Source organism: Seriola lalandi, unplaced genomic scaffold (genome assembly GCF_002814215.2).
Source record: "Seriola lalandi dorsalis isolate HSWRI2012SDOR001 ecotype SW California unplaced genomic scaffold, Sedor1 jcf7180002054404, whole genome shotgun sequence".
NCBI classification, from domain to species: Eukaryota; Metazoa; Chordata; class Actinopteri; order Carangiformes; family Carangidae; genus Seriola; species Seriola lalandi.
The window spans coordinates 230,091-248,710 of NW_019524957.1; the positions used below are offsets into that span (position 1 = coordinate 230,091).

At 42.8% G+C, this 18,620-nt stretch overlaps 2 pseudogenes; one reads left to right on the forward strand and one right to left on the reverse strand.

Annotated features, from left to right (window-relative positions):
* Window positions 1–2,378: 2,378 nt before the first annotated feature.
* Window positions 2,379–7,115, reverse strand: LOC111657507 (GTPase IMAP family member 7-like; annotated as a pseudogene).
* A 928-nt stretch (window positions 7,116–8,043) lies between these two features.
* LOC147818906 (GTPase IMAP family member 6-like) lies at window positions 8,044–9,720 on the forward strand (annotated as a pseudogene).
* The last annotated feature ends 8,900 nt before the right edge of the window (window positions 9,721–18,620 follow it).

Consider the following 18,620-nt stretch of genomic DNA (forward strand, 5'->3'; position numbering starts at 1 on the left):
GTTGATGGCACCCGAGTTCAGGGACCAGGCCAGTTTACTGTCCAGGTGCACACCTAGGTATTCATAAGTGTGAGTACACCTCAATGTCCTCTCCTTTGAATGTTGACTGGCTGAAGGGTGGGCCTAGATGTCTGAAAGTCCTATTCCTGCCCATTCCTGATAAACTCCACAATAGCTGTGTCATCCAAGTATTTCTGGATGTGGCAGGAGTTGTATTTAAAGTGCGCTGTATACAGGGTGAACAGGAATGGAGCCAGAGCAGTCCCCTGTGGAGCCCCAGTGCTGCTCATCACTGTCCCACAGTTACCCAGCCTGACGTACTGTGGTCGTCTTGTCAGGTAATCCACAACCCAGGACGAGAAGCAGGGATCCACCCCCATCCCCTCCAGCTTGTCTTTAAGAATGGGGGTTGGATGGTGTTAAATGCACTTGAAAAATCAAAGAACATAATCCTCATGTAACTACCTGGCTTGTCCAAGTAGGAATGGGCCACTGGACCATGTAAAGGACACATCATCCACTCCAATATGTTCTTTGTAGGCGAACTGTAGGGGGTCTAGTGCATGTTCAACCTGTGGCCTCAGAAGTTGGAGAAGCAGCCACTCCAGGGTCTTCATAATGTGTGATGTGAGGGTCACCGGTCTGTTGTCATTTATCAGTCTTACTTCAGGTACTGGAACAAGACATTATGTTTTCCACAGGGCGGGGACCTTCCCTGTTTGGCTTCAGTTAAAGATCCTCTGGAGAGGCTCAGCCAGCTGGGCTACACAGTCCTTTAACAGAATCGGACACACACCATCCGGGCCTGTTGCATTTCCAGGACGTAGCCTCTTGAGTTCCAACCTCACCTCCTCTGCTGTAAAGGACAGGAGACTTGACCCCAGTGTGGAGGGAGTTGCAGCTGCAGTTTCAGGTTGTGGAGGAGATGCCGTAGGAGAAGCTGCAGCTGGAGCAGTGGGAGAGAGAACAGGTGATGCTATGTCAAACCTGTTTTAGAACAAGTTGAACTCATTGGCCTTGTCCACATCACCTGATGATGCCTGGCTGTTCTTCTCTTTACAGTGATGGTCCTCATCCCCTTCCACACCTCGCTGGTGTTGTTGTGCTGCAGCTTCCTCTCTACTTTCTTTTTGTAGTCGTCCTTCGCCTGCTTTAATCTCCTCTTCAGCTCATGTTGCAAACACCTGAGCTTCTCCCTGTCTCCATCCCTGAAGGCCTCCTTTTTCTGGTTGAGGAGGGTCTTGATGTTACTGGTGATCCAGGGTCTGTTGTTTGGAAAGCATTGTACAGTCCTTGCTGGTATTACAGTGTCCATACAGAAGTTAATATAGTCTGTGGTACATTCAATCATTCTATCAAGGTAAGGGGCTTTTATTATTTTCCTGTGACTTCAACAGGGGTCCAGTTCCTGAATGAGCGGGTGGTTGCAGCCTGCCTCAGTACACAGGGCTTGTAGGAAGGCTGAAGAAGAACCAGATTATGATCTGATCTGCTAAGTGGTGTTAGATCTGAAGCAGTGTAGGCCTCCTTACATTTGCATACAACAGATCCAGTGTCTTATTTTATGCAATGAATGCATCAGGGTGCTGGGTCTGTACTACCGCAACAATCTCGTGAATGACATCACACGCGACTGCAGGTTCTGCTTGTGGTTGAATGTAAACAACAATGGCGACGATGTGTGAGAACTCTGTTGGTACATAGTGCGGTTTAAGACCAATTGCCAACAGTTCAATATCCTGACAGCAGATCTTCTCCTTCACTGTGATGTGACCGGGGTTGCACCATCTATTGTTCACAAGAAGAACCAGTCCAACTTTATTCTTCCCACATGCTCCAGCATCTCTGTCCGCTTGAACTGCAGTGAAGCCGGGTAAATCCACACAACGGTCTCCGTGAAACACATGAGACTACACTCACAATATGCTTGCTGGTTCTTCACAAGTGCTTCCAGTTCATCACACTTGTTAGCCAGGGAGTTGACATTTCCCATCAGAAAAGGTAGAAAAGGTTTATATCTCCATCTCCTAGCCTTTAGCTTAGCCCCGGCACTGCATCCACACTACGGCTTCTTCAGCTCAGCCGGTATGGGATGGTTAACTCCATATCTGGTAAACTTTAAAGCCAGGAGTTCTTCCTTTTGTGTACATTATTTTCTCCATTGTCAGACGAAACGACAACATAAAAAAAAATCAATCGACAAAAAATATACTAATATATACAGGTAGGGTCCACCAGTTAATTAACTGTCTTATTGTTTTCTCCAGCTATTGTGGCTGGTTGTACAAACAGTTTAATTCCCTACCAGCTTTTTAAGGAATTGAACCGTTCTGTATGAGATTTGGAGAAATCTGGAAAGGAACTGAAGGCTGTTTCCATCAGACAGCAGGTCTCAGGTTGGAGTAGGAGAGGGTGACGGAGTGGTCCAGGTTGTTGGTGTTGTCCTGCGCAGCAACAGCCAGTATGTCCTGAAACAGCAAGACCTTCTGAAGCAGATCAGACATGAAGGACAAGTTGTAAACCTGCTGCGTCTCTCTCCTCCCTCTGCTGGTGCAGAATCTGTTTCCTCTCCTCATACATCTTGTCACTGAAGTGCTTTCCCCCATTTGCTGCCACCATCTCATCAATTTTCTTGACCAGCTCAACCACTTAGTCTTCTATTCCTCCTTTTCTTGTTGTTGAAGACATGGTACCTGTTACCACACCTGTTTATCACCTCTTGGGAAGTTTTGGGTGGCCGGTTTGCACATATTCCTGTATAGGTCCACCCTGCAGCTCATCACCATGCGTGACCAGAACAATCATGTACTTGGATGCCTCAGGTCCGAAGATTGTCTCCAGGGCTTACACGTAGTTTTCCTCTTCTTTTGTGAACCTGCCAATCTGGATAACCAGCAGGAAGACATGAGGGCCAGGAGAAGACACCTGGATACTTTTTTTGGAATCTCTTTCTTAATGCTGTCTGCACTTTTAGATGATTCCAGAATCCCTGGTGTATCGACCACATGAATCTTTCTGCAACTTTTGACCCGGTCTTTCTCACAGGTCTCTGTCACCGACTGTGCACTCACCGAAGACACAAAAATCTTTCTACCCACAAAAGTGTTACAGACGACACTCTTCCCAACTCCCAATGATAAAAAAGTTTTAAGATGAATAAAAAAAAAATCACATAATTATTACGTATGTGTTAACTACAATATACTGAAAGGAGCTGGTGAATGTTGAAAAATGATGAGCTGATCCAGAGACTGTGGTGAAAACTACCAGCTGTCTGTTCTCTTATAATCAGCTGAAATGTATTCGAACAGACCTCCCCCACCAAGTAAGTGAAGCTTATTTGTTCTCTTTTGTTTTTACATTTTCTAGCATTTTTAGGGACAAAGTCTCTGGCAAGACATGATAAATACCTTTAACCCTTTTTGCCACCAGATTAAGATGTAACAAATTCAATAGTGATTCTGACATGCAACTGCAACATGAAATTGTTTTAAGAAATATTTTTGTTGGTCATCCTGAATAGCTACTGTATAATTCAAATTCATGTTCACAACACTAACAGTCAGTTGAACTTTCCTCATGGAGTTTGCTGCAGTGGACAGGTGATTTTGAACTGGATATCACTTTTTGTTTACACTAATAATCTTATGTGACATTGAAATAATGAAGCCTTCTCTGACATTTTTTACCTTATTTTCATCCCACCAGTATCTCTTAATATTCATCAATCAAAGTAAAACTGACAAAGGTTGTAAATCAGGTTTTAAATGGTTCAAATGAATGTAATTTTAGCCATGGTTGCACAACTTTGAGCAGGGTGGGTAACTAAACTGTCGTGTACAACACCACTATATTTAATTGAAGTTAGAATGTTACCTGTGAAAGCTTTACAGCCTGTAGAGGACACTGAACAAGTGAATGTACTAAATTTAAGTACATACAGTACATATGTATGTACATATATACAACACATATTAATGATATCCTGTAAACCTGTCAATAACCTGTGACGTCCAAGTGAAATTCAATTTGATGTGTTTTTGATGATGATGACATGACCTATCTTTGCATTAACTACTCGCAATGCTCTTTCTATATGAATGGAGAACTTGTTTTCATACATACATTTTTTAAATTTTAAACTGTATTTGCGCAAAGCAGTTACAATCAGCTATCTCTCATAGACAGAGGGTCGCACCGACTAAAGGACATCAGCCTGCTACACAACTCAAGAGCCACAGACTTTGAACAACACATCAGTGTAGTTTCCATTCAACTATAGCATCAATTTGAATTTCCAGAAGATCCCAGAAAACTAATACTCCAGTCATCTACCATTAAACCATCACAGAAGAAGAGGACACAAGATGACAGTTAAAAGAGCACCAGTCAAAACTCTGAAAATTACGTGGAAAACATGATTAAAATAGAATATTAAATAGAATATCTTCATTTTCAGAAGAAAATGTGTCTGATAGCTGCAATCTGCTGCCTTCGCTTCTGGCGAATGATGATGTTATTATGGTCAAAGCAAGGGACATGTGAGGCATTTAGCCAGTAAGCGTCTGTCTGTCTCTAATTAATGAGACATTTTGACAAGCTGTTTAAAGGCCTGGTCATGCTTGACATTTGTGGAAAGTGGAACCTGTTTCAAGTCATCACAATCTGAGAGTAGTAGTGATTTGTACTAAGTAATGTTTGTTTTTTTTTTACAATTGGACCTCCTAATGGCGATTCTGCATGAAACTTGGCAGTCTTGTTTGGCCTCAGTCTGTATACATGGGCCAAATTTGGATGCAACTGAATGAAGAATTCAAGAGTAATAGCCGCTTGAATTGATTTGACCACATCCACAAAATGTTGTTAGGTATCCTGCGAAAATATTACATCTCAAATCTGAACACATAAACCAATTTAATGGATATGTTTGAAGCTTGGATAAAAGATGCAGGAGATGGAGTAAAACGTATGTCCAGTTAAAAAGGAGTTAAATGGCAGAAAAATTCTTATGACGCAGATAGGCATGGATTATATCAGTCTTTTCAGCATCATCCCCTGAGTCCATACACAACATACACACATTGCTGGCAAACAAACGAACTGACAAAGAGACAGTCATGAAAACAACCTTGCTCGGGTCAATACTCTCAGGGGTTTTCTGCTACAACACTGACTTTATAATTCTTGTCTACCTTTGCTTTTGTTACATTACATTTTAGCATTCATGCTTATCTCATAATTGGAAGTTGTATCTACAGTGATAGTGAGGAAAGTGTAACTTGCTTCCATTTCTGTAGTGGATAGAAATCTGCAGCAGGTGAATGACTAGAATCACACTAATGTCTGAAATCCTTTAATTCTGCAATCACAGCCACACAGCATCTGCACAACCATCTGGTGAATCTATGGTTTTGCAATAGACGCACTTAGCCATTAGCTAGCTTGACACCTGTAAAGCAGGAAATCAAAGGTCTGCTGAGAAAGAAGTTAGGGTTAACTGAGCGCTATATGTTCTACTGTAATCATATGCAAACACAAACATTAACAGACTGTTTATTAAAACAAATTTCTTCTTTCTACAGCATGTCCTGAAAAGTTAACCATCGCTCTGTTTGGAAAGAGAGTTCAGTTAAAGAACGCCATTGGAAATATGATCCTCAATAGTGCATCTGCTTTTATCACAATATCAAACGACCTCGTTGTGGGCGAGAGCGTCTTATTCAAAATCCTCAATACCCCTGACTTCTTTGATGAAGAATGTCACCACCCAGATCAGCAGATTATTAACTTCATGGCAATTTCTCATCCTGGCCCCCATCTGTTCATACTGGCAATAGATCCAGAAAATACCTAAGAGGAAAAGGTCATCACTCAAATCAGTAAACTTCAGGATACCTTTGGAGAAAAAATCACAGCACTCTTGATCGTCATGTTACCAGATACTGAAAGCTTCCATTCACTCGGACACCTGAAGAAAATTTAACAGCCCTTTGGCAATCGCAAATGAAAATGTGGCCAAGGAATGCAAAAAGTGGTGTCCAACCCATCAGTCATTCTTATATGTTTACAAAAACTACAGTCAAGATGTTGTGATACAAAGAAAGGCAACCTTAGAGAGAAGAAGGTATAAAGGTATAAAAACTAAATAAAGTTGTGACCATATGTATAGACATCAGAGGTTGCACATGCTACAGAACTAGCTTGTGTTTATCTATGTATTTTCAGCATTTCTTTCATCAGACTTTCTGAAAAGCTTAAAAACAGGTTCCACTGGTTTCAGTGTATAAAATGCAAATTTTAAATATATTTTTTAATGTTTGTCTGTATAAATTAAATGGTAGTTTGGTTTGATGGGTGGAACTTGTCTGGGGGTTATCTGGTTGTGAACTTTGCCTAAGAGGACAACTTAAAGTCATAGTTCAGTTATTTGACGTGGGATTGGATGAGGTACTTATCCATAGTCAGTGTATTACTTGCAGTAGATTCAGGTCGGTGCCATAGACAGTACAGTATATAAAGATGGATGGACCCCCTGTGATGTCACTGTGAGGGAGCTGGCAAGCATCCCCCCTCACTAAGGTGAAAAAACAATACACATTGGCTAATACAGGAAGTTTATTTTTGTTGTTTTCATGGAGTGCACACAGGGGAATGCAGCCACCAGACTCAGCAGGTGTCAATTACCTTATCAGGCTGTACCAAGTGGGCAGGAAGGAGAGAGGGGAAACTTAATTAAAACTTAAACTTAACTTAAACTTTAAACTAAATTAAAACTTAATTAAAACCCCTCTACCACCTGGTAGAGGGGTTTTAATTAAGTATGGCTTTTGTTGGGAATTTCTTTAGTTTATTATGTATTTTATTTTAATCTGTGTTAGGCCAAAAGTCAGTGCAAGTAAATATCAGTATGGTTAAATTGTAAATAGGTATTCGAAATGTATGGTGCTGGTGTCTAGGGTCCCTTCACTATGTGATGTTTGGTAGAGGCTAGGGGTACTTAAGCCAGGTGGGAAAGCAGGGTGGGGTGTCAGAGAAGGGGGGTCAGGTTGGACGTCACCGGTGCTGCTATCCACTGACCTGCTACACCAGCCAGACTGCTTTTGTCGTCCAGCCATTCTGCTATCGATATGTAAGAGCTGTTGGACTTTTTTTTGTGTCATTTGCCTCTGGTCACCAGTAAACCAAGAGCTCTGAAACCAATCATTGTGTGACTGTTCTCTCTCCCGCTTGCACCTCAATCCTGCTGGCTTTCATCCTGGTTGTAAGGGTTTACCACCATCCAAACCTTACAGTCACCCATAGGTTTCTGAACAAAGCTCAGAGTGAGCAACTCCACCGTCGCCATCTTGGCAGTGTCTCACTCCACCCTTAACTCCCAGCTAATCCAAAAATGGACAAAGAGGAGGAGCACGTGTGGAGCAGAGACTTCTGTGCATGCCAGTTTGATTGACAGGTGGATGAGAGTATGATTGCCACAAAGAGGCCATGGTCTCAATTCAACATAACTTAACTTAAATAAAATGTAAACAGGTGAGTTACATAAAAATTCACCCCCCGTTCAATTGTGATGAAGCAGGAAATTAGCTACACAAACCAAAACAGTTTTTTGTACCCGGCTGTAAACATATTTATTTCTGCTGTAAAGTTGGACATTTTAACATGGGAGTCTATGGGGATTCACTCAGGAGGAACAGCAGTTTTTGGCACTTCAGTGTTGGCTTCATTTTAAAGGCCCAGAGGTCGCCACTTGGTCTGCGCCCACCAGTTTGGAGAAGCAGGCAGGAGTACTGGCATAAAAGCTGAGCAATGTACTGATGTGGAGTGGGACAGCAGAAAAAAATTATTTTAGTCACCTAAAAAAAATGGTTGATTTGTTAATGACACAAATCATTGTGAATATCCAAAGTAACATCTTGGTTAAAATACTGAATTGATCACAATTTTTTACCCGCCCAAGTAGGTAAAAAGAATTCAGCACAAAATACAGCAGTATCATGCTTCAGTTCCATAAAGACCTATTTCCGAAGTCTACTATGAGAAAATATGGATGAACACAAACTAACCCCAAAGCAGGGTGGGACTTCTTTCTGCAGCTATTGTGATATCTATACAGTAATTATGCTAACTATACGTATATTTGATCTTAAAATGTTTTCATGGTGAGGAGGCAATCTGGCCTTTGAATCCAACACCGTGACTTGCATCTGTGCTTTTTAAGTGGTGCAAATGAATGTCAATATGAAGAAACAACTCTACAATGTTAGTTGATTAACTGGAAGAATCTCCTTTATTTCACCAGGGTGATTTACCTCCTTTCCCTCCTGTAAATCACCCTGATGAAGATGTGAAGATGTTGCCAGGTTGTTTCTTCAGATTCTGTCTTTTGTTATTTGGGCACCAAGCACAAATAATAGCTTGGTTAATTGCACACTCCTCCAACACCACCATAAGTGAAAATGTGATGAATAACAGTAGTGAGAAATTGAGGCACCATTTTGTTGAATGAAAAAAGAAGAGATGCTGCATGAGGTGGGTCAGTGTCATTTTGAAAGGTCATAACATTTCCTGTCACCTAGTGTACAAGGAATTTTATACTACAATGATTTTGGTTTTTTTTTAAACATTTTGAGGGTCACTCTTCATATTTTGGTTGAACCTGTCAAATATTGCAGTAAATATATGATCCCTGGTTTGGCTGTGGAGACCAACAGAGACCCATTTCCTGCAGCTCACTGTTTATTTTTTTTAATGCAACACAGAGCAACCGAGAGCTGTGAAAATAGTGTAAGGTGTTGCTGAAAGCTTTTAACAAAGGAATGAATTAATGTGTCTAAATAAGTTAAAGTATGTATGTTGCTGCCCCACCAGTCTGTCTACCTCACAACATGCCTCTGCTGCAGGTGCAACACTTAAAACTCGAAACATCAGAGTTTAATAAGATGGGAACTAACATATTTGTGTCCCTTTATTAGTAATAATTAATTCAGAGTGAAAACAATTCGGAGATATAATTTAAGATTTTCACCATTCCCTTTGTTTTTATCCATGGTATCTTTTGATGAAATTTTTTCAGTCAAAAATACTGACAAATTTGCTGTAATTGTATCTTTAAGGCAGCAGTGCTTGTGTAGGGTCGGACAACGTATTTAACATTGTTCTACTGGGACTAACTGGGACTGGAAAGAGTGCATCTGCAAACACCATGCTGGATGCTGGGAACTCCTGAATAGATCCAAGACAACTTTTTACATCTCAGCCAAGCTCCATGCCAGTCACCACACAGTGTGAGGTCAGAATCATGGAGAAGCCATTTGATGTATGTGAGAGTGGTCGACACTCCAGACTTCTTTCATGAAAAACTGAAAAACTCTGCAGGTAGAGGAGTGTAGGAAGTACTGTCAGCCTGGGCAATGTGTGGTGTTACTCGTGTTGCAGCTGGGCCAGTTCACAGATGCTGAGAGAGTAATATTTGAAAACTTGGAGAAGACGTTAGGCTGGATGATCAGGCAGAGCACAGACGTGGTGCTGACACATGGAGAGGACCTGAAAGGAAATCTGGAGCAGTTTATTAATGCACATGTTCCCCTCAGAAACATTACTGAAATGTGCGTTTTTCGTTATCATCTATTTAATAACAACTCCAAGGACACTAAGCAAGTCATAGAGCTAATTAAGAAAATTCCAAATTATAAAAAAGTTCACCAAAAAATCTGCTTCTGACTGCTGGGTATGTTAGAGTGGCTATATATGCTCATCAGTGCACTCAAAATGTGCAAATGACAAAGTCCTTAAAGAGGAACAGCAATTTAGCAGTGTACAGTTTTTTTTTAAAGATCAAAATTCAGCAGTAACAGAGCTATCACTATGTCACTTTTATTGGAGATTCAAATATGTTATGCCAATTGTGGTTTTAGCCACTAGCCTCAAGCACAGATGAGGAGTTCTGGTCCTAGTCTTGGGCAGTTTTTCATGTTGTAAAACCAAAAAATACTACTTGAAAAAAACTTGATAAAGCACAATCTCACTTGTGTGTTGCTTATTTAAATTTTGTGTTTTTACAGTTTTGTAACCTGTAGTGGGTCAACAAGGGGCAACAACTCAAAAACAAACTTCAACACTGACACAAAGCCATGTTTTTTGCTTTTTAAACAGTATTTTTTGGTTTTACTAGCGAAAATACATCACACACAAGTGTTTTCTGCATGTTTTCCTGATTAAATACAGCAGAGTTGACAACAGAAAAAATTTGACTTTTTCTTAAAAAGACCAACAAATGGTTTGGTTTATCAAAGACATGTTTACTGTTTGCATGTTAGAGTTTAGTCTTGCACTCTTTAGTGCTATTAATTTATCACTAGTAGCCACTTTGGTGACTTTATTGACAAAGATAAAATACATCCTCATAAGCGTTGATCTGCAACAGACAACCTTGTGGATTGTTATGTAATGTGATGTAGGGTACATACCTGGCCTGGCATCAGTCAAAAGCCATTAAGGAAGTTCACTGTAAGGACATGCAGAGGTACGGACCCACAATTGACACTTTGTGACTCTTTCCACCATCAAACTATCAGATTGATAGGAAACAGAGACAAAGGACCCCTCTCTCACAAACAGACCATGCTGTTAGCATGTCCGCACGACACAGAACCAGACCAAAGGTCAAAAGGGTCAGCTCCAGAGCATTAACCAATGGACACCAGACAACTGGAGAATATAGGCAAAATCTCCAGTTTGTAACAATAAGACTCTGTCTAATGATATTTTGTTGTTACTTGTCCTATATAAGAAACAATCAAAGGACTGAGTATCACTAAGGTGTGAATCCTGGCCTCTCTGTGCCATGCATGAACTCACACACCAACCTCCCTTACCTCCCCTCTCTAGATAAGAGTCATAAACTACAACCCACATTCCAATCCTGGGTAGTGACCAGCAGAACTCTCTTCACAGACACAGATCTAAGGAAGAATGTAAAATTAAATAGCTGTTCTGTAACTCATGAGATGTTCCTGTTCAATAGTTTAATCCCAAACTTCTATCCCATAGAATATTTGAAATGTAACATGTAGATTTTAAGACAATGTCCTTCATGTGACCATACTGTCAGCATCCTTCACATGAGGTAACACACACTACATGACATCCACAATGTCCATATTATTATTATTACAGTCAAAGAACTGCTGTGTAATCCACATGTACCCAGGACCTTTCTTCAGGACTGTAACCCTGCCAGTCGACCAGATACTGGAGCCCATGGCCACGGCGACGAGAGCACACCAAGCGTTGGACGGAGAAGACTGGACCACCATGTAGCACCACATTATGTAATAATGTAATACATTTTCATCTCATTATGTAATAACACCGCATTTTGTAATAATCTGCCACATGCTGTTATAAAATTCTTGAACGCAATATGTAATAAATTTTGCCACATTTTGTAGTAAGTTGTTACATATTGCATCAGTTATTACAAAATGCAAGTGTTGCACTTTTTTTTATGAAGAAAATGTAATAATTTGGTGCATTATGTAATAAACTACCAAAATGGATGTCTTAATTAGGAAAAACATTATACCATCAGAACAACATTGACTTTAAGCATACCAGCATGAATTGTGTTGGAATAATTGTATATATAATTATCTCATATTTGATAATACATAACCATGTATCCTGCTTTACTGTCCTAACCATATATGTAGTTAGTCTGTATCTTGCCCTTAACATGACCATGTATCCTGCTTTACTGCCCTAACCATATATGTAGTTTGTTTTGTGATGAGTTGTTTAACAGGACGCAGCTGGTGGAGGGGACAACAGGCGGACACGCTCGCTGCACAGAACAGACTGAAATCAGTCTGTTCTACTTCTATACCATGAAATAAACATTTGTACCATGTATCACAATCACCCCCATATCATATTCACACATCATATTCACTCATTATATTCATTGATTATATTCACTCATTGTATTATGTTATCCTTTGTATTACCTTTGACATCCTTTAAGTTACACTTGGTATGACCTTCAGTTCTTTAAGATAAGCAATGTCTTGCTACTGGAAGAATGTTTGGAATGCTTTGTGTGATAATAAAAAGAGAGGAGACGGTGGAGTTTGCTCAGAGCGGGTTGGAGATTGTAACTGAGCAAATCTCTGTCCATTCTCCTCTGTCGAGTAAGAAATAACGCCCTTGTCTTTCTCTTCTGTGTGTCAGTATTAAATGTCTTAGGTGGTGTAAACCTGACAAATTCTAAATAAGAATTAATTTTAAAAACTAGTAGGATGTTTCATTGGTCAAATGTAAATAAAATATAGCTGTATTCATTATAATAGAGAATGTGTTTGAAAGCTCATAGAGACAAAAACTGCACTAAATAAATGTTACTAACATGAACATTACCGGTGCACTGAAATGTTGGAAAACATACACACATGCAATCTGGATTATGTTATGCAAATATTATACATGATAGAAAGAAGACAAAAGACAAAAACAAATATGGAACAGAAAAAAACTTTATTCCAGCTCCATTTCTTTAATGCAACAATGATGTCCTTTCCTACAGTGGATAAAAATAAATGACCATCAATACTAAACCAACTAAAAACAGCGTAAATATCTTTCACATCAAAAAGAAATATCTCTAATCATGTTTATGTAATTAAAAAAAGAAGGCTTTAGACAATTGCCTATTAACAAAAAGATTTGAAATATTTCCAGTATACAAGAAATTTACTTTAGCCTTCATAAAAAAAAAACTTCTCTAGTAGCAACAGTAGAAAAACTTTCCCTCCAACATAAATTTCTCTTAAAACAACCAGTATTTATGTAAAATAAAAGATAATCAGTCTGAAAATGAATGAACTATGTACAACAGACACTTCCATACTTTACATCATATAATGATTTCTTTCTTTCTTTCTTTCTAGTCGCAAAACACGATGATATGCTATTTCTTCCAAAAAAAGTCCTTGATTGTGAAATTTCCACAGCCCATGTGCCTCAACACGGCCCAGGCCCTCATCCACTTGCTATTGTTTCCAAATAGCTCCTTTAGTCTCAGTGAGAGACCACTCCCACGTCCAGCTAATTTATATAGCCTCATAATACTGATGACATTGGTATTGTCATGTTCCAGCTGAAGGCTTTCAGCTAAAGACTCCCTGATGAAAATTTGCGGAAGAAATTGTGATGTATGGTCCTGAAAAAGTTTAGAGACCTTGTTGAATATGCCAAGCATTGACATGTCAGTATCTAGTGTCAACTGAATAATATATGACAGCAATTCTGTCGGCAGGTCGGGCATGTCAGAATATCCATCATCATATGGAAGGGCATCATCATGGGGTATATCCAGGGGATCATGGTGGTGTTGATCCAGGCTACAGTCATCGGGTTTATCAAGCAAATGGTGATGGTTTACATTGAACAAAGTATCATGGCACTCATTCAGGGTATCAGAGGCTTCAAAAAGGGCATCATCATGGGGTTTATCCAGCGGATCGTGATGGCGTTCATCCAGAGCACAGTCATTGGGTTCATCCAGGAAATGGTGATGGTTTTCATCAAATGTAGCATTATGGCATTCATTCAGGGCACCATCTGGTTCAGCATCTTCTTGGTTTGATTCACACCCATATCTTTGAAATAACCTTTCTCTCTCAGCTTCCACAATATTCCCAATGAATGAAGAGACTGGCCCTTCCAGACTGAGGTAATGTTCTCCATGCCCCTCTGCAATGTGTCCAAGGACCAGCAATGGCAAACTTTTTGAGTATGTGTTAGACTCTGATATAATAGAAGAGGCATCAGTTCCCAGTGTGGAGATAAGAAGAAATTGGACATTGAAAATCTCAGCTGCCCTTTGTAGTGTTATGTGATCGCCAAAGGTCCCACATTGTGACATGGTATCCAAGTATGCATCCCAGTCTTTTCCATCAACATAGTGAGACAAAGGTGTTCCATTTATGGTAAATGGGTTAGACCTGAGATTTTGGACTATTTCATCCCTTAAAGTTGCTGCTGATCTGAATTTTCCTAATGAAGCGAGGTGATCAGCCATAGCACTAAAGTGGCAATTTCCATCAGGTGCTGGGTCAAACCGCACACTCAGTTGCATGGAGTTCTAGTCCCTTAGTCTGTCTTCATGTGTGTATGGCATCAAAAGTGGATGTAAATGGTGCACTGACTTTGAAGACTTAGAGCGCATCTTTCTTGCTTTTCGTATTGCACTCATCACATCAGACACAAAGAACCATTTTTCTTGCACTTTAGCATTACCAGGAATCTGAAACTGAACTTTTGAAAGCTTCATGATCCTACCAGGCAATACCCAATACCTTTTTGAAACTTGATGGGCGCCATCTGGTTTCATTTCCTCAAAGAAAAAAATAGCTAGTGGAAATTCTGATTGGCTGGTAACCAATCTATCTAATAATAAAAATCTATCAGCCATGTTGGCGGGTGATCCAAAAAGTTAGCCTAATTTAGAGCCCTCCATTCTACCACTGCTAGGTTGGCAGGACATGAGTCAAACTAAAAAGTAACATATAAATAAATATTTATATTTTCATCATAACATTTTTGAAAAAACAACAACATGCAATTGGTCATAGATGGAATAAAGTTTTTTTTCTGTTCCATATTTGTTTTTGTCTTTTGTCTGCTTTCTATCATGTATAATATTTGCATAACATAATCCAGATTGCATGTGTGTATGTCTTCCAACATTTCAGTGCATGGGTAATGTTCATGTCAGTAACACTCATTTAGTGCAGTTTTTGTCTCTATGAGCTTTCAAACACATTCTCTATTATAATGAATACAGTTATATTTTATTTAGATTTGACCAATGAAACATCCTAGTCCGAGTTTTTAAACTTAATTCTTATAAACGATTCATGCTGGTATGCTTAAAGTCAATGTTGTTCTGACGGTATAATGTTTTTCCTATTCCTCCAGAATAGTGGGCACCAACGGACTCTCTCGGACCGCCTTCACTCTGGAGACATGAAATGTTGGATGGACGCGCATGGAGTGCAGAAGCCTTAACCTCACCGTCGCCGGATTGACCACTTTCTGAATGAAGAAAGGACCGATGAACCTGGGGGCCAGCTTCTCCGACTCCACCCAGAGAGGGAGGTCCCAGGTGGAGAGCCACACCTTCTGACCAACTTGGTAGGCGTGTGCTTGGGAGCAGCGACGGTTGTCGGTATAGCGATCCACTGAGCGGAGGATGGTGGTTTGTGCTTGGGCCCAGGTGCGTCTGCAGTGCCGGATGAAGGTCTGGACTGACGGACAGGAAACCTCCCCCTCTGACGCTGGGAAGAGAGGAGGCTGGTACCCATAGGTGCAGTGGAAGGGGGACAGGCCAGTGGCAGAACTGGTCAGGGTGTTGTGGGCATACTCGACCCATAGAAGCTGTTGAGACCAGGATGAGGGGTCCTTGGAGACCATGCAGCAAAGGGCGGTCTCCATTTCCTAGTTCTGTGGCTCCATCTGGCCATTGGATGGTGGAACCCCGGAAGACAGGCTGACGGAGGCCCCAAGCGTCCATTGGACAGGGGCAAACCAGTGATGTGAAGTCCAGAGAGATGTGGGACATGGGCAATGAGGCACTGGCAGGGGCTGCAGGAGACTAGAGGGAGCCTGATGTGAGGGCTTGTGCTGATTGCAGACAGGGCAAGCATTCACAAACTCCCATGTGTCTTCCTCCGGGATGGCCCACCAGAACCGTTGCAGGAGGACATCCTGTGTTCTCTGAATCCCAGGATGACAGGTGAGTTTGGAGTCATGGACCCACTGAAGCACCTTGGACCTAAGGGCTGGGGGAACGAACAGGCGGTCCGGGGGACAAGGCTGACCCTCAGTGGCGGACCTCACCCTCTCCTCGATTTCCCAGGTAAGGGTGGGGACAATGCAGGGAGCAGGGAGGATTGGGTCAGACCCCAAGGCAGAGTCTGGAAATGACGTGACAAGGCGTCAGGCTTGACGTTGTGGGACAAAGGATGGTAGGAGAGAGAGAAATTGAAGCGGTTGAAGAAGAGAGACCACCAGGCCTGATGAAGTCTCTTGGCAGTACGGATGTACTCAAGGTTCTTATGTTCTGTCCACACCAGAAAGGGTTGCTTGGTCCCTTCCAGCCAGTGCCACCACTCCTCCAATGCTAGCTTGACAGCCTGGAGCTCCTGGTTGCCGATGTCGTAATTTCTCTCGGCAGGAGACAGACACCGAGAGAAGAAGGCGCAGGGGTGAAGTTTCTGGTCCGAGGCTGCATGCTGGGATAGGATGGCCCCCACTCCCACGTCGGAGGCTTCCCCCTCCACGACAAACTGGCGCTCAGGATCTAGCACTTGAAGGATGAGGGCTGAAGTGAACCGGGCCTTGAGGGTGAGGAAAGCCTCATCGCCAGATGGGGTCCAGCTGAAGGGCACCTTGGAGGAAGCAAAGGCCATGAGGGGGGCAGCAATGCTGCTGTAGTTACGGATGAAGCGGCAGTAGAAATTGGCAAATCCCAGGAATCATTGCAGTTGCTTGCAGGAGTCAGGGACTGACCAGGAGGTGACTGCCGATACCTTTGTTGGATCCAACTGCATGCTACCTTTAACCACAATGTACCCCAGGAAAGAGACGATGAAGGCGTGGAACTCACACTTCTCAGCCTTTATGAGTGAGAAGATGAGGATGAGGATGATTTGTCCTTCTTTTCCACAAAGAAGAATCCCGCCCCCACAGGAGAAGAAGAGGGACAGATGATGCCGGATGCCAGGGATTCATAAATCTAGGTCTCCAAGGCCTTTCTCTCAGGGATGGACAGGGAGTACAGACGTCCCTTGGGAGGGGACATGCTGGGTGGGAGGTCAATGTCACAGTCATAGGGCCAGTGAGACGTGGCCTTAGCCTTGCTGAAGACCTCTCAGAAGTTGTGCTACTCAGAGGGAACCCCCGTCACGTCTGGAACGGTGCTGGGTGGTGATGAGAACAGAGGTGAGGCCACTTGTTTCAGGCAAAACAGATGACAAGATGAGCTCCACCCCCCTATGGCTCCAGTTATCCGGTCTATGTGGGGATTGTGCCGACGAAGCCACAGGTACACAGAATAGCGGGAATGTGTGGAGAGTTGAGGATATGGAACTGGACTGTCTCATGGTGGTTGCTGGATATGAGAATGTGGACTTGAGTGGTCTGGTGGGTGACGGTTGCCAGCAGGTGTCCGTCAAAGGCACTGGCAGGAACCGGATGAGGCAGAGGAACCTGGCCAAACCACAACTGGCAAACCAGCCCTTCATTGATGATACTGGTGTCAGCTCCGGAGTCGATGAAGGTGGTGAAGACCTGGGGCCCGTCAGAGCAGAGAAGCTTGACCTGGAATAGGGGTCGACAGTTGAGGGAATGTTGCGTGGAAGCCCAGCTCACCAGAAATTCCCTCTCTACTGGTGAGCCCTGGCTCTTACTGGGCAGCAGGAGACAAAATGGCCAGCCTGTCCACAGTACATGCAGAGGTTACCCTGCCAACGACGCTAAGTTAGTGATACCGGTGCGGCCCAGTTGCATGGGCTCAGGACCTCCTGAAAGCAGCCCTGCCAAAGCGCTGGAGCTGATGGAGGAGAAAGAGACCCAAGGAGTAGCAGATGGGTGACGAGTCGGACCACTCTGCCTCTTTTCATGTTTCCGTGCCTGGATACGAAGGTCCAATCTATTAGGCAGTGCGATCAACCCATCCACTGTAGACGGGAGGTTGTGTGGCACCAGTTCATCTTTGATATAATCTGCTAGGCCATGAAGAAAAGCGTTGTATAGAGCTGATGAATTCCAGTCACTCTGGCGAGCCTTGGTGCAAAAGTCAATGGAGAAGTCAGCCACCATCCGGTTGTCCTGACGCATGCTCATCAGACCCCGTGCTGCATCAGAACCAAAAGCCCCCATGCCGAAAACCTTGCGGAGCTCCTCAGAGAAGAGCTGGAAGGAGGTGCAGGCTGTAGTCTTTCTCTCCCACTCAGTGGTTCCCCAGAGATGAGCCCTCCCTGTCAGGTGGTTGATATTGAAAGCTACCTTAGCCTCCTAGGAAGCAATTCATGGATTTATGCTGCTGGAGGGCGCTCTCAATCCTCTCAAAGCGATTCTGTGGTGAGGCGGGGTGTGCTGGGTCCATGACTGGCCAGATTGTACTGTAACGGATGTTGGTAGGACCCAGTTGCAGCACCACACACCACAGGTACGATTGGTAATGACCTTTAATTTTGAACCAGCAGAAATAATGTACACAGGTGGGTATTAAGGGTAGAGGAAGGGGTTCGGGGCTGGAGAGTGGAGCGAGGTGACTGAGCTCACACACACAGGGGAAAGTTCGTGGACCCGAAGGCTGGGGCTGGTGGTGCCGTGCGCTAGGGAGCAGGCTGGAGACGTCGTTGAGGGAGCAGGAGGATCAGAACCAGGTGAGCAGTCAGTGGGGCAGACGAACCAGGAAGGAGTAGGCAGGCAGGTAATCAAAGCCAGACGAAGAATCAGGAAACCAGCAGGGAGGCACTCACATTGCGACATTGGAGCTGGAGAACGCCAAACAGCCACAGGGACAGGCAGAACTCGTGGTCGGGGACAGAAAGCTG